The sequence below is a fragment of the Pyrus communis genome, chromosome 9 (assembly GCF_041283825.1).
Source record: "Pyrus communis isolate YQ-2024b chromosome 9, ASM4128382v1, whole genome shotgun sequence".
In the NCBI taxonomy this organism is placed as follows: domain Eukaryota; kingdom Viridiplantae; phylum Streptophyta; class Magnoliopsida; order Rosales; family Rosaceae; genus Pyrus; species Pyrus communis.
In genome coordinates, this window is record NC_142573.1 from 10,677,333 (window position 1) to 10,689,402 (window position 12,070).

At 37.0% G+C, this 12,070-nt stretch overlaps 1 long non-coding RNA gene across 1 annotated transcript; it reads right to left on the reverse strand.

Moving 5' to 3' along the window:
- Positions 1-238: 238 nt before the first annotated feature.
- On the reverse strand, positions 239-4,706 carry LOC137744163 (uncharacterized). Its single transcript, XR_015966313.1, has 7 exons — positions 4,467-4,706; positions 2,853-3,135; positions 1,623-1,860; positions 1,315-1,532; positions 1,090-1,189; positions 934-1,007; positions 239-845 (listed from the first exon to the last, which is right to left on the reverse strand). It is a non-coding gene; the product is annotated as an uncharacterized LOC137744163 (long non-coding RNA).
- Positions 4,707-12,070: the final 7,364 nt, after the last annotated feature.

A 12,070-nucleotide genomic window follows, 5' to 3' on the forward strand; every position in this document is an offset into this window, starting at 1 on the left:
GTATCGAGCGACGAAACTGGGTTTCAACCCGGTTCGACCCTCAAAGTCTTGCGTGACGGACATTCAAGTTTGACCCACAAATTCTTGCACGACGTATATAGAGGCTGTCGTAAGATTTTAAAATTAGTTTTTTAAATAATCTATTATTTATTTGTAAATTAGTTTTATAAATAATTTATTTTTTGTTTATTTTTTTCGTTCATGTAAAAGTGAATTTAATGAAAATAAAAATAGAAAATGTAAAGAAGAATATCGAATTGAAAAATTATTGTAAATGCACATACAATGGAAAAAAGTATTTTTAAATTCGAAAACAATTTAAAACAAAACTAAAAAAAGAAGTCTGCCACGTCACAATTGCCGGCTGGTGGTGTGTTGCTGTGTAAGGGGGCTGGGAGGTCGTAGCTGCTGCGACGGGGGGGCTAGGAGGATGTAGCTGCTGCTGTGGGGGGCTGGGAGGTCATTTCTGGAGGTAGTTCAACGTCAGGGATTTGAATGCCAGAGATCTGAAGTGCGCGACGTATTTGGTTTATCAAATTGTTTTGGGCCATAATCTGAGACTGCTGGGCCGTAATCTGCTCCTTCAGGCCCGCCACTTCAGATGTCAGCGTTTTGACCTGTTTAATTCTCTGCCTAGAGGATAAGGCAGACGGGTCTCGAAGGTAGGCTTTCCCAAGCCCCCAGTGAACATTCATATGCCGACGACCGAGGGTCTGATCAAGTGTGTCGATCATGATCTGAAACCCAGCATCCTCAAGGGGAAACACATCCTCGATCGGGGTCTCTAGGGGAAGCTGGGAAGTCACCTCCTCCAGAACTGTCTGACCCTTCTCCACCATGGTGGACTAGAAAAATGAAAAAATCAAATTAATTTGAATATACATGTAATTAATATTAATTCAAATTGAATATTATAAATTTGAAAGAACTTACATGAAGTTGCTCTGTCAGCTCATCCTCAGGCCGAACGTACACATTCTTGCCAATTTCAGGAAACTTTGACCCCCCTAAAAGAATTTAAAAAGTGTTAACATGGATTACCAATTGTGTAATAAAGAGATTGAAAACTTAAAATAAATATACAGTTACCTTACGTCGCTCCTCGAACCTATAAGAGAAGCGTCATGACTCGGATCGGTGAAGAAGTTTTTTCTTCGACCGATTGATCGAGTTTGCCTTCACCTTTTTTCTGTTGAATTAAAAAAAATGTATTAGTTTAGATATTTATAACAAATGAATGAAAAAAATGAAATGTTTTTTTTTTAAGTGTAAATTTTTTTATTAATATATTATTGAAATATAAATTATACATACCAAGTATTCTCGTCTTGAAAATGGCTGCAGAGCCACTCCCATTCATCCCGATGGTCCAGCAACTGTATAGGGCACCTAACTTCTAGAGCGACCACCGGACCGTCATATAGCTCATAATGCTTGTGGTGGTTGGTTTTCCATTGAGTGAACCTACTGGAGCAAAGGTCCTTGATGTACTCCATTTGGTTGGAATTGAGGTTGGAGAGCTCATAGTGATGCTGCAAAACTCAACAAATAAATAGTAGTTAAAATTTATAATATTTGTATACTTTAATAAAAATTTAGTATTTGAGGTTGAAAATACTAACCGATAATTCATAAAGCATGGCGTCTTTGGTTTCTTGTGGCACAGCTCTCCATGACTCCCACCTGAGGGGGCAATGGTTCCTAATAACACAGCCAACGTCGGTGACCAACGCATTGTGCTACTCCTTTGTTGCAGATGCACGATGTCGAGGATCCCACGTAATGGTGATCTTCTGGGCATGGTACGAGTGGTCTGAGAAGTTTTTTGTAGTCTGCAAGGGCCCCTGGTTTTTTTTTTAACTATCAAATAAACAAAATAAACATTAGACGAATTCTATTTTCTATTGAAAAATCGACATAAGCTCCCCTAAAACTATAACATTTCCAAAAACCTGCACACAATATAACAACAAAAACAACACATCAACCCAACAATTCAAAAAGTTTATACCAACTGGGGATGTTAAAAACAAAATTCCAACTTATTGATATGACTTCTCAGTGCTACTTAACAATCATTAATATAGGTCAAAATCACAATTCAAAATAACTAGCTGGCATGTATGTTATTCTTTGCATAAATTAAAAGATTAGTTCGATTTGCATCAAATATTTTTTACTTTGCTGCTCAATTATTAGAGAGGATAAGATTCCTTAATTATATTATGGTTCTCATTTTAATTACACAAGATAAGTTCACATTCTATACTTCAAGGGAAATGGTGAATATCCATCTTTTAAGTGGAAGTTTGATTATCTGCAACTAATAATGTAGTAAATTTGCACTTTATATCTCTAGTTGCTAAGACATTCTCTAACACATACATGATAATATGCTCTTTACATATATATTTTTATAATTTTTGTGCATAAGGCGGCTGCTAAATAAGAGGCATTTTGTATAAACATATTCTACAATAAATGAGATATTTGTGCTTAATGTTTCAGTGAACAAAATTATACTTACAGCAGCTAATATATGCTTCCTTTTATATCACATTTGGTTTTCTAGGGAGGTGTCCTTAGCTCTTATGAATCATACAAGTTTCTTCAAAGATCAAGAATAGTATTTAATTATGATGCGCTATGAAAACAAGATCAAAACGATTATAGTGCTTGAAGTACTTCAACTGGTGTATAGAGGCAAGGATATGGAATCATTTTAAATGAGCATCTCCATAATTACATTTTCCCTATTTTTTTTGGTTAAATGTGTTTGCATATAAGCTATCTACACTAATATACACCAGAAGAGGAGGAGAAGGCGGGAGGGAGGGAAGGAGCAAGCTTACCTATTTAGGACCCCTCTTCATGGACAGAGGAAGTGTCACCAGACGGCTGAGCCTCCTCAGAAGTCCGAGGCCGTTGATGAATCCATTGGGCGCTTAGGACATGATGGGTCACCGAAGAAGTCGATGACGCAGTAGCCGTAGACACCGTTGGCCCTAAAGATGCAACTAGAGGGACACCTTTCGTGGCCATATCAGATTTGGAGGTGGCAGTCACATTACCTCCTTGAGAAGGTGTTTGATTGCCCTTACTAGCTGCCCGCCGGTTTGATATTAAGTTTGACATCTGCAAAAACAATCATGAATCTATTTAGATATCATCTTATTATATGCATTTCATTTCACATATATAAGGTGAATGAAAACAACACAAGAAAACCTAAAAAACCACAAACCATGATTTATTCAATGCTTGAAGCCACTAATTATAAGTTATTCGATCTTTCAAGCACACAAACATCACACTAAATGCTTTATGCATCCAAAGAGTGATAGAAGCTTAATTTTATTTTCTGACTTGTACAATTACCAAAACATTTCACATATTAGGTTCCAATATGAAGGCTTAGTTTGTAATGTATGTTAATTACAGCCATCCATTCGTAAAGATAATATGAAATCCCCAAAAAACTTTATAACACATGGAATATCTAGAAGATGTCATTGTAATTTGAAAAAAAACCTCATCTCAAGAGGGTGGAGAATGTCACATATCATAAAAATAAAAAAAAATAAAGCTTACAACCAAGTTACATTGGGTCAAAGATTCCTTTGAATGATAAAACTCATTCTCCAACTGCCTCAAATACCTGCCTATTCCTTATTTCTTCACCACCAAAAGGAAAAAACCATGTATTTCTTCTTGGTCGAAGAAGAATGACACGCAGATCATCACAATACAAAACAGTCCTCATACAGTAGAGGTGTTCATATTATATTTCCCAGCTCTTCAAATCTAGGATTTGGGGTCCTCCATCCATACTAAGAGCAAAGAGTATTATTCATTCAACTAAAACTGCACACATGCAATATATTCCTTTGTGTACTTTTACCCATACATGCATGTGGGGGAAGAATGAGATAAACATGCTAGGCTAAGGGAGAAGTAAGAACTGGATATAATAATATGCAAGCAATTAGCTCTATAAATAGATATAGAGTTTAAGTTTTTTTTAATCTCAAATCCATAAAAATGATGAGAAAATAAAACAAATAGAAACAATACACAGACAATAGTTTAGACGGAAAAAAGAAGAAAAAAGAAAATAGAAGTGTAGATACCGCTTTCAATTTCAACACAGGGCTATTTCAACGATGATTGGACATCTAAATTCCCTTCTCTACTGATTTCTCATAATTAAAACCCTAAATAAAAAAAATTCCCCAACTTGTAAATATGTAATTCGAACCCTAATTCGAAAACCCTACACCATGAACAACTACGATTCCCAATCCCAACCTTAAATCCCTAACCCAGGATTCCCAATTCCAACCCTAAGTCCCAGGATTCCCAATTCCAACCCTAAATCCCTAAATGTTGTAACTAAAACAATTGAAGATCAAAATTCAGAAAATTGCACTTATAAATAATTGAATTAAGGGAAACTGGGTCCTTACCTAGTAAATTTGCGTGCGATGTGGTGTAGGAGTGCTGTGGATTCGAAATGGAGAGTGACAGAGAGACAGAGAAACCGAGGAAGTGCGAGTGAGGGAGAAAGGGAGACACTGAGATTGAATATGAGATAGAGAAAGATAGAGTGAAGAGGTTGATTGAATGGAGAGAGAGAGAGAGAGAAGCTTGGATCTAAGAGGAGTTCGAGTCTGAGATAGACAAAGAGAGTGAAATGAATTGAAGGCACCGAAGTACATACGTGCCCAATTTTGGGAAAAAAAAAAATCAAATTTTTACATTTTTGCGCGACGAAGATGTTTAAACTTTTGTCGAGTAACCAGTTTTTTTTTTAAATGAATTTTTAAATACTTGCACGACAAATATTTATAAAATGTCGTCGTTCATAACTATAAATTTAATTTATTTTTTGGTTTAAATAAATAAATATATTTTTTTAATTTAATTTTGTTACAAATTTTAAAGGAAGCTTTTGTTTGTATACAAAATTTTTGAATACCATTCAATACAATTTTTCATTAATCCTCGTAAAGATCATCACTATCGTCAGATTCAGACTCCCATTCCTCCTCGTTTGTAGGCACATCAACATCATCGTTCGCGGGCTCGGGTGCATTGTATAGCGGCAGATCCCCGAGGTCAATCGTAATGGAATTGATCGGTATTTCGATTTCAGGACCTCCAACTACCTGATACGGGTTTTGTGTAATAGTTATATCCCGCATTGTATCTTCACCAAGTGCCGTTGAAGTCTCTAATTGTTGGTCAGCAACGTCACCATAATCGTCATTGGCCGCAGGATCTCGATATGCAATATCATACACTCCTCTGTGCTCAAACTTCTGAACTACTTTCCATCCCCTCCCGGCCTTAGGGTCATCTATATAGAAAATTTGTTTAGCCATCATTGCCAAAATGTAAGGGTCGTCGTTATACCAACATCTGTTAGTGTTGACCGATAGCAAACCATCGTCTCGCTTAACACCTCCAACCCAATGTGGGTTTATATCAAACCAGCAATACTTAAAGAGGATAACTTGACACCGGTCTTTGTAAAGCAATTGCACAACACTTGTCCATGCACCTCACTATTTTTCATACAAAGCTTGTCATCGCGATCAGTTGCCAAAAACTTGATGCCATTTACATGACAACCGGGGTACAATTTTGCGCTTAGGGGCCCAATCGCCAAGTTGTATAATTCTTCACTGTAAACGGGCAAATTAATTTCCTTCAATTTCTTCACCTAAATAAAAGAGAAAAAGATGTCGTGTTAGTTTAACATTTACAATTATGCAAAAAACCCAACACACGAACAACATACATTTTCACGAAACCATCGAGGAAACAATTCACGATGCTTTTTGGCATATAAATGTGAAGGATGTTCCCACTTCATCAACTCTTCATGCTCATCTAGGTACATAATTGTCTCATCACAATTTTTAAGTACAAACCAATGTGCTACCTCCATGTCATTTTTGTCAAACGCCTCCCTCTGATTGGTTAGCCAAATGGTCGTGCAATTTGGGCAAAAACAGAAAATTTTTCACTTCTCACACCACCATCATTATTGTGTTGTTGTCGGTTGAACATAGTCTCAATGTCTTGAAGGTACATTGCACAAAATGTAAGCGACTCAAAGCCGACCTATGCTTCCACGATTGATCCTTCGGGCTTTGCCCTGTTCCGTACACTCTTTTTTAATTCACCTAGTAGTTTACATCAATAAACAAATTACCGTATAAAATTAGTGTAATTGTACATACATCACGAACTAAAGTATTTATGGCGATTATATATCTTTCAATCGAATACATCCGTCGATAGTTGACGGGGCTGGCTAGAAATGCCTCATCCAGCAAGTGAATCATCATGTGGATCATGCTTGAGAAGAAAGATGTAGGAAATATTTGTTCAAACTTGCATAACACTTCAATAATATCATCGCACAACTGTTTAACATTGGACTTCCGCAAAGTTTTTGCAGTTAATTGAGAAAAATATCTTGCCAACAACATAATCGACTTCACCACGTCTTCGGGCAAAAGGTGTTGAATTCCCACTCAGAGAAGGCGTTGAAGTATGGCATGATAATCATGACTCTTGAGGCTGGAAAATTTGCCTCCATCCACGTTTGCTCAACGCCCGATGTTTGAAGTATACCCATCTTCAAACTTTACAGAAGATAGAAAGTGCAAAAATTCTTTCTTCTTTTCCGGTTTCACCAAAAACGATGTGAGCTTCTTTCTGGCTATATCTCCGTCCCTCATCATCCTTAAACCTGGCATAATGCCCATTTGTTCCAGATCGATCCGAGCATTTATTGTGTTCTTTGTTTTCCCCTCGATGTCTAGTATAGTTCTGACTAGTGCATCAAACACATTTTTCACAACATGCATTACATCGATGTTGTGTCTCAATTTTAATTTGGACCAGTACGGGAGCTCGACCAACCTCGTCTTGTGTGTCTGGTATCGTCTTATTTATGGATTTACCCAACGGAGCAAAATCCAATCGATTTCACCTGAGCCAAAATTTCATTGCCAAACCATTGTCTAGGTTTTAGGCGAAGCTCTATGCTGTTGAAGAAGGTTGTCTCATTCTAACTCCACTCGTGGTTCCACGGCAACCACCTACAATGCCCTAGGTAACAAACTTTTCCTGCGTGCCAACTAGACGTCGTGTCCTCTTTGCAAACTGGGCATGCGTAATAGCCCTTAATGGTCAACCCAGACATCATAGCGTACGCAGAAAAATCGTTTATAGTCCATATTTCTGGTAGATTTATCGTACGTGGGAACATCGTTTTCCCATAATTCTTTTAGTTCATCGACCAATGGTTGTAAATACACATCAATACACGTGCTCGGATCTTCGGTTATTAACAACATCATCATCATAAATTCTTTTTTCATGCACTTCCAAGGCAGCAAATTATACGGAATTACAAAGATTGGCCAAGTGCTGTGGTTTTGGTTTAAAACCCTAAATAGATTAAACCCGTCCGTCACAAGTCCCAATCTAATGTTCCGGGGCTCACATGCAAATTCGAGGTACAACCGATCAAACTCTTTCAAAGCCTCTCCATCTGCAGGATGTCTCATAACATCGTCATCCACTCGTCTGTCCTTATGTCACCTCATGTTGCTTGCAGTGTACGTCGACATATACAATCACTGCAACCTGGGTTTTAATGGGAGATAACGCATAACTTTTTGTGGAATCTTCGTTCTTCTATTCTGAGATGTCATTTTAAACCGTGACTCATTACATACAGGGCATTTATCCAACGCTTTATTCTCTTTGTAAAACAAAATGCAATTATTTTTACACGCATGTATTTTTTCATATCTCAATCCAAGACTACTCAACACCTTCTTTGCACTTTTATGATCTTTAGGAAGGCAATTGTCCTTTGGAAGAATCCTCTTGAAAACCCCCCAAAAAGTAATCAAAACACTGGTTACCCATACAAAACTTTGTTTTTCCACGCATCAACTCAACAATGGCCATGAGCATCGAAAATCCTTCGTAACCGAGATATAATTCTTGCTTGGCACTGTTTAATAGTTTTTCATATTTTTCGAATACTTCATTGTCCATGGTGGGAGAGACATCATCTTCTACTTCCACATTCGTATTCAAATTAGCAGTTGGAAAAGCATCATTGATAATGTCCATAATTTAATCATTTGGCTCCACAACAGAGTCAATTGTATCCACTGCTCGAGTAATGTGGGAGGATGAAGCATATTGTATTTGTTCTCCATGATGATTCCACATAGTATAGGTTTCCATCATCCCATTTCTCACTAAATGGTATCAAATCGTTTCAAAATATTCAATCATTAAGTTGTTACACTTTCTACAAGGACATCGAATTTGAGTTGAACTGCAGTTGTTTGCAATTCCAAAATTGATGAACTGATTTATTCCATCCAAATATTCATCAGCACATCTGTTAGGATTATGTATCCACTGTTTGTCCATTTCACCTACAATCAAAAAAAATTTACAAGGGTTACAACAACTTCAATTATGACATGCCACCTTATGCCTCCGGTATAGGTCCTATCTCATTCGAGAATGCATAGTTACATGTTGTAATTTACGGTTCCAACACATTAGAGTTCGAGCGTGGGAAAAATTCGGCATCATCTCCCTACAGTTCTTCAAGTGCATGACGTAGATACAAAAAACTACGAAGTGCCCGAAGAACGCAAAGAGATGCTACCACATTTCCCACGTTCAAACTCTAATGCGTGAACTGCAAACTACAAAATGTAAATGTGCAATCTTAAACTGTACAAAATTTTGGGATAATTCAAAAATTAATTGGACCACAGTCATGCTTTCACATCCATTCGCGAAATCCAACTAATTCTCAAACGAGAAACTAAGCTCATATGAACATTGCAAACCATTTTTTGTACATCCATACAAAAATGATTGAATACAGAATATAAACTCACAACACCTATAAACTACATACAACACAATTTAAATGAAAGGAAATTAAATAACTTAGTTAAGAAAAACTATACCTTAAACTGTTGCAGCTTCTGCCTTCCTGCAATTTGGTTAAGTTTAGTAAAGTGAAGAACTTTGCATGACGAAACCATTGTCACGCAAAATCTTGGGCTTTAACATTTTGGGCACCATTTGACTACGCTTTCTCGGGATTTTTGAACCCATTACACGACAAACTACAGTTTATCGCGCTTTTTTATTTTTTTGGGACATTGACGTGGCCTTCAACTTTTTGAGCGCCTTCCGACTTTCCCGGGTTTTTTAAACCCATTGCGTGACAAACTATGGTTCGTCGCGCGTTGTTTTTTTTTTTTTTTTTTTTTTTTGGGGATATTGACAATATTTTTCCATTAACTCTTCAAATTTTTTCAAACCACATACATATATTTAATAAATAATACCATTTGTGCATATTTAATTATTATCCTTACTTATTAAAATGCATTAATTTCATTCATAATGAACATTAAGTACATATTTAATAAAAAAATTTCATACTAAAAAAACTTAAAATTCATATATAATTATTAAATAAGCAAATAATGGGATGTGATATCCACACACCTCATTTTACTTCTCACACACCCCTTTAATTTTCGGCCGTCAGATCAGATGAATTGAAGAAGATCAATGGACATAAATTATCAAGGGTGTGTGAGAAGTAAAATAGGGTGTGTGAATAGCACATCCCTAAAATTAAAATAAGAAATCCTATTCTACTCATTCGCCGGGAGTTTTGGTTCTTGTTGTAGTGGTGCAGCGCATTCATTATCAAACTTCCACTCCTAGAATCGTGACATGAACATATTGTTAACAGCCTTCATCAGATTTGGGCTAATTTTGTCAATGTCCCAATTGGCCTGTTGACAGACCCCGACTGAAGTCGAGACGTGCTGGCCATCACATGAGGGTGACGTAGCCAAGTGCGCAACAGAAGTGGTGATAATAATAAGAAAATGCGACTAAGTAAAAACCAAAACTAAACTTACTTAAACTAGAGATAATATGTAAGTGCGTGAAAGTGATCAAGTATAAGATACACACATATCAAAGCATAGGTAAACGAAAGTGAAGTCGAACTAACTAAGTATTAATTGTACAAACAGGGAGAAGATCCCTACAGTTATTTAGTAGATCGTCAAAACCACCGAAATCCTCGTGAGCCACCAAGATGTACAACTACCTAGAACCTGGAGGGGCGCAAAACAAAAGGGTGAGTGGGCAAAAACAAAACGTTTGAAAACACATTTATCTTTTCTGAACATAATAACCTTTCACTGTAAAACCCATCTAGCCCCAGAAAATAATACTACGTATATACATACGAATACCAATGCATAAAGCCAGTAAAAACTGAAGTATGTCATGCCATAACGTTTCCACACTAAAAGATGTAAGCCAGGTGAAATCAATATAAAATAATATGCCAATCAGAGTCACCTAGTGTGACTTGTACGACTAGACCTATAGCTCATCAATATATGCTAGCACATGAGTCGGAACCACCTACTGTGATCTGTACGACAGGGCTGGGTGTAAATATGTACGCTCAAATGTTACGATCACGTGAAAGCCGTGCGAATAATTGCGGGTCATCTATGAGTCGAAACCACCTATTGTGGTCTGTACGACAGGGTTGGCACGAAACTTGGATCCAAGGTGAGCGTGCGGTGCAGGAGGTGAACATCACGTGAAGGACTGTGCCCTGGCCTTGGGCAGGAGCACTAACACCGGGGGTGCAACAATGATAAGCTCTAAATGCATTTATGCATAACTATGTGCCATGCAACCAATAACATCACAATATACTCACCTGAAGCTTACCTGAGCCTCTGCATCATCAAACGATATAATTCACAATTTATAATAATGCAATACTTAAAATGCAACTCATTTTCGACATGGCATTTAAAGCATAAATCATTTTTAAAATGTTCTGGAACCCACAATATATATATATATATATATATATATATATATATATATAAAGCAAATGCCCACTCACTGATAAATAGCAGGATCGTAGCATCCCAATCTCGCTTGTCCTCGGGGTACGCTTCACCTATATGCGGAATAACTAAATTTACGTTAATTTTAAAGCACATACACGAACCCTAGGAAAACCTTCTCATACGTTGCTCAAATGGGTGTTTGAATATACCAAGATAATCTACTCAACAACACGAATACCCCCATATTTTTAGAAAAAATTTTAGGGTCCAATTAGCCCAAGGAAAATAACAATTCAACCTAAGATCTAATTGGGCTAGACATGACAGGAACTAATTGATTGGTGAATAAAATATAGTCAACCCAACAATATATTTCTACCCTAACTCGTTCTTTAATCGTCGTAAAATTTTCATTAGGAATCCAATTCGACCCTAACTCACATCGACGCACTCGTGACATCGAGTACAATTTAATTACAATAGCCACGAAGATTATTTAAAACTGCATATGTACATCCACGTCACTAAGCCACGGAGGGCATAATCGTCATCTCACATACTCGGGGAGAAAATTATAATGACAATTGGGACGGGTCGTCACACCTATCATGCAAAAATTAATAAACTAAAATCTCAGTATTATATTATATTTAACTAACATAATTATTATTTAACTAATGAAATTAACACATACAGTTAGCTCATCAATCATGTGCATCTTCAGCTCCTCAGGGATGGCTCTCTAAGACTCCCAATTTGCAGCACATTTGGTACTCACCACTGCTCCTACGTCGAACGAAAAGCTGGTGCGCTTATCTGACTTCACAACCCCCATTATTTCATCCACAATGATTCGATAACGGCTCCCCCCATAAGTGTGTTGGACCCGTACTGCAACTCTTTTTTTTTTTTTTTTTTCTATCAACAAAAAATATTTTTATAATACTAAAGCTAAATAAAAAATTTATACAAAATGCAAACATTTCAACGCAAACCTTTTCCAGAACCTTCTCCATCCATTGCCTTTAATGAACGTGCACCTTTGTCGGTCATCGTGCCAACACTCAAAGAACGAACTGATTATAATCGTTAGAATTGCAAAGCGT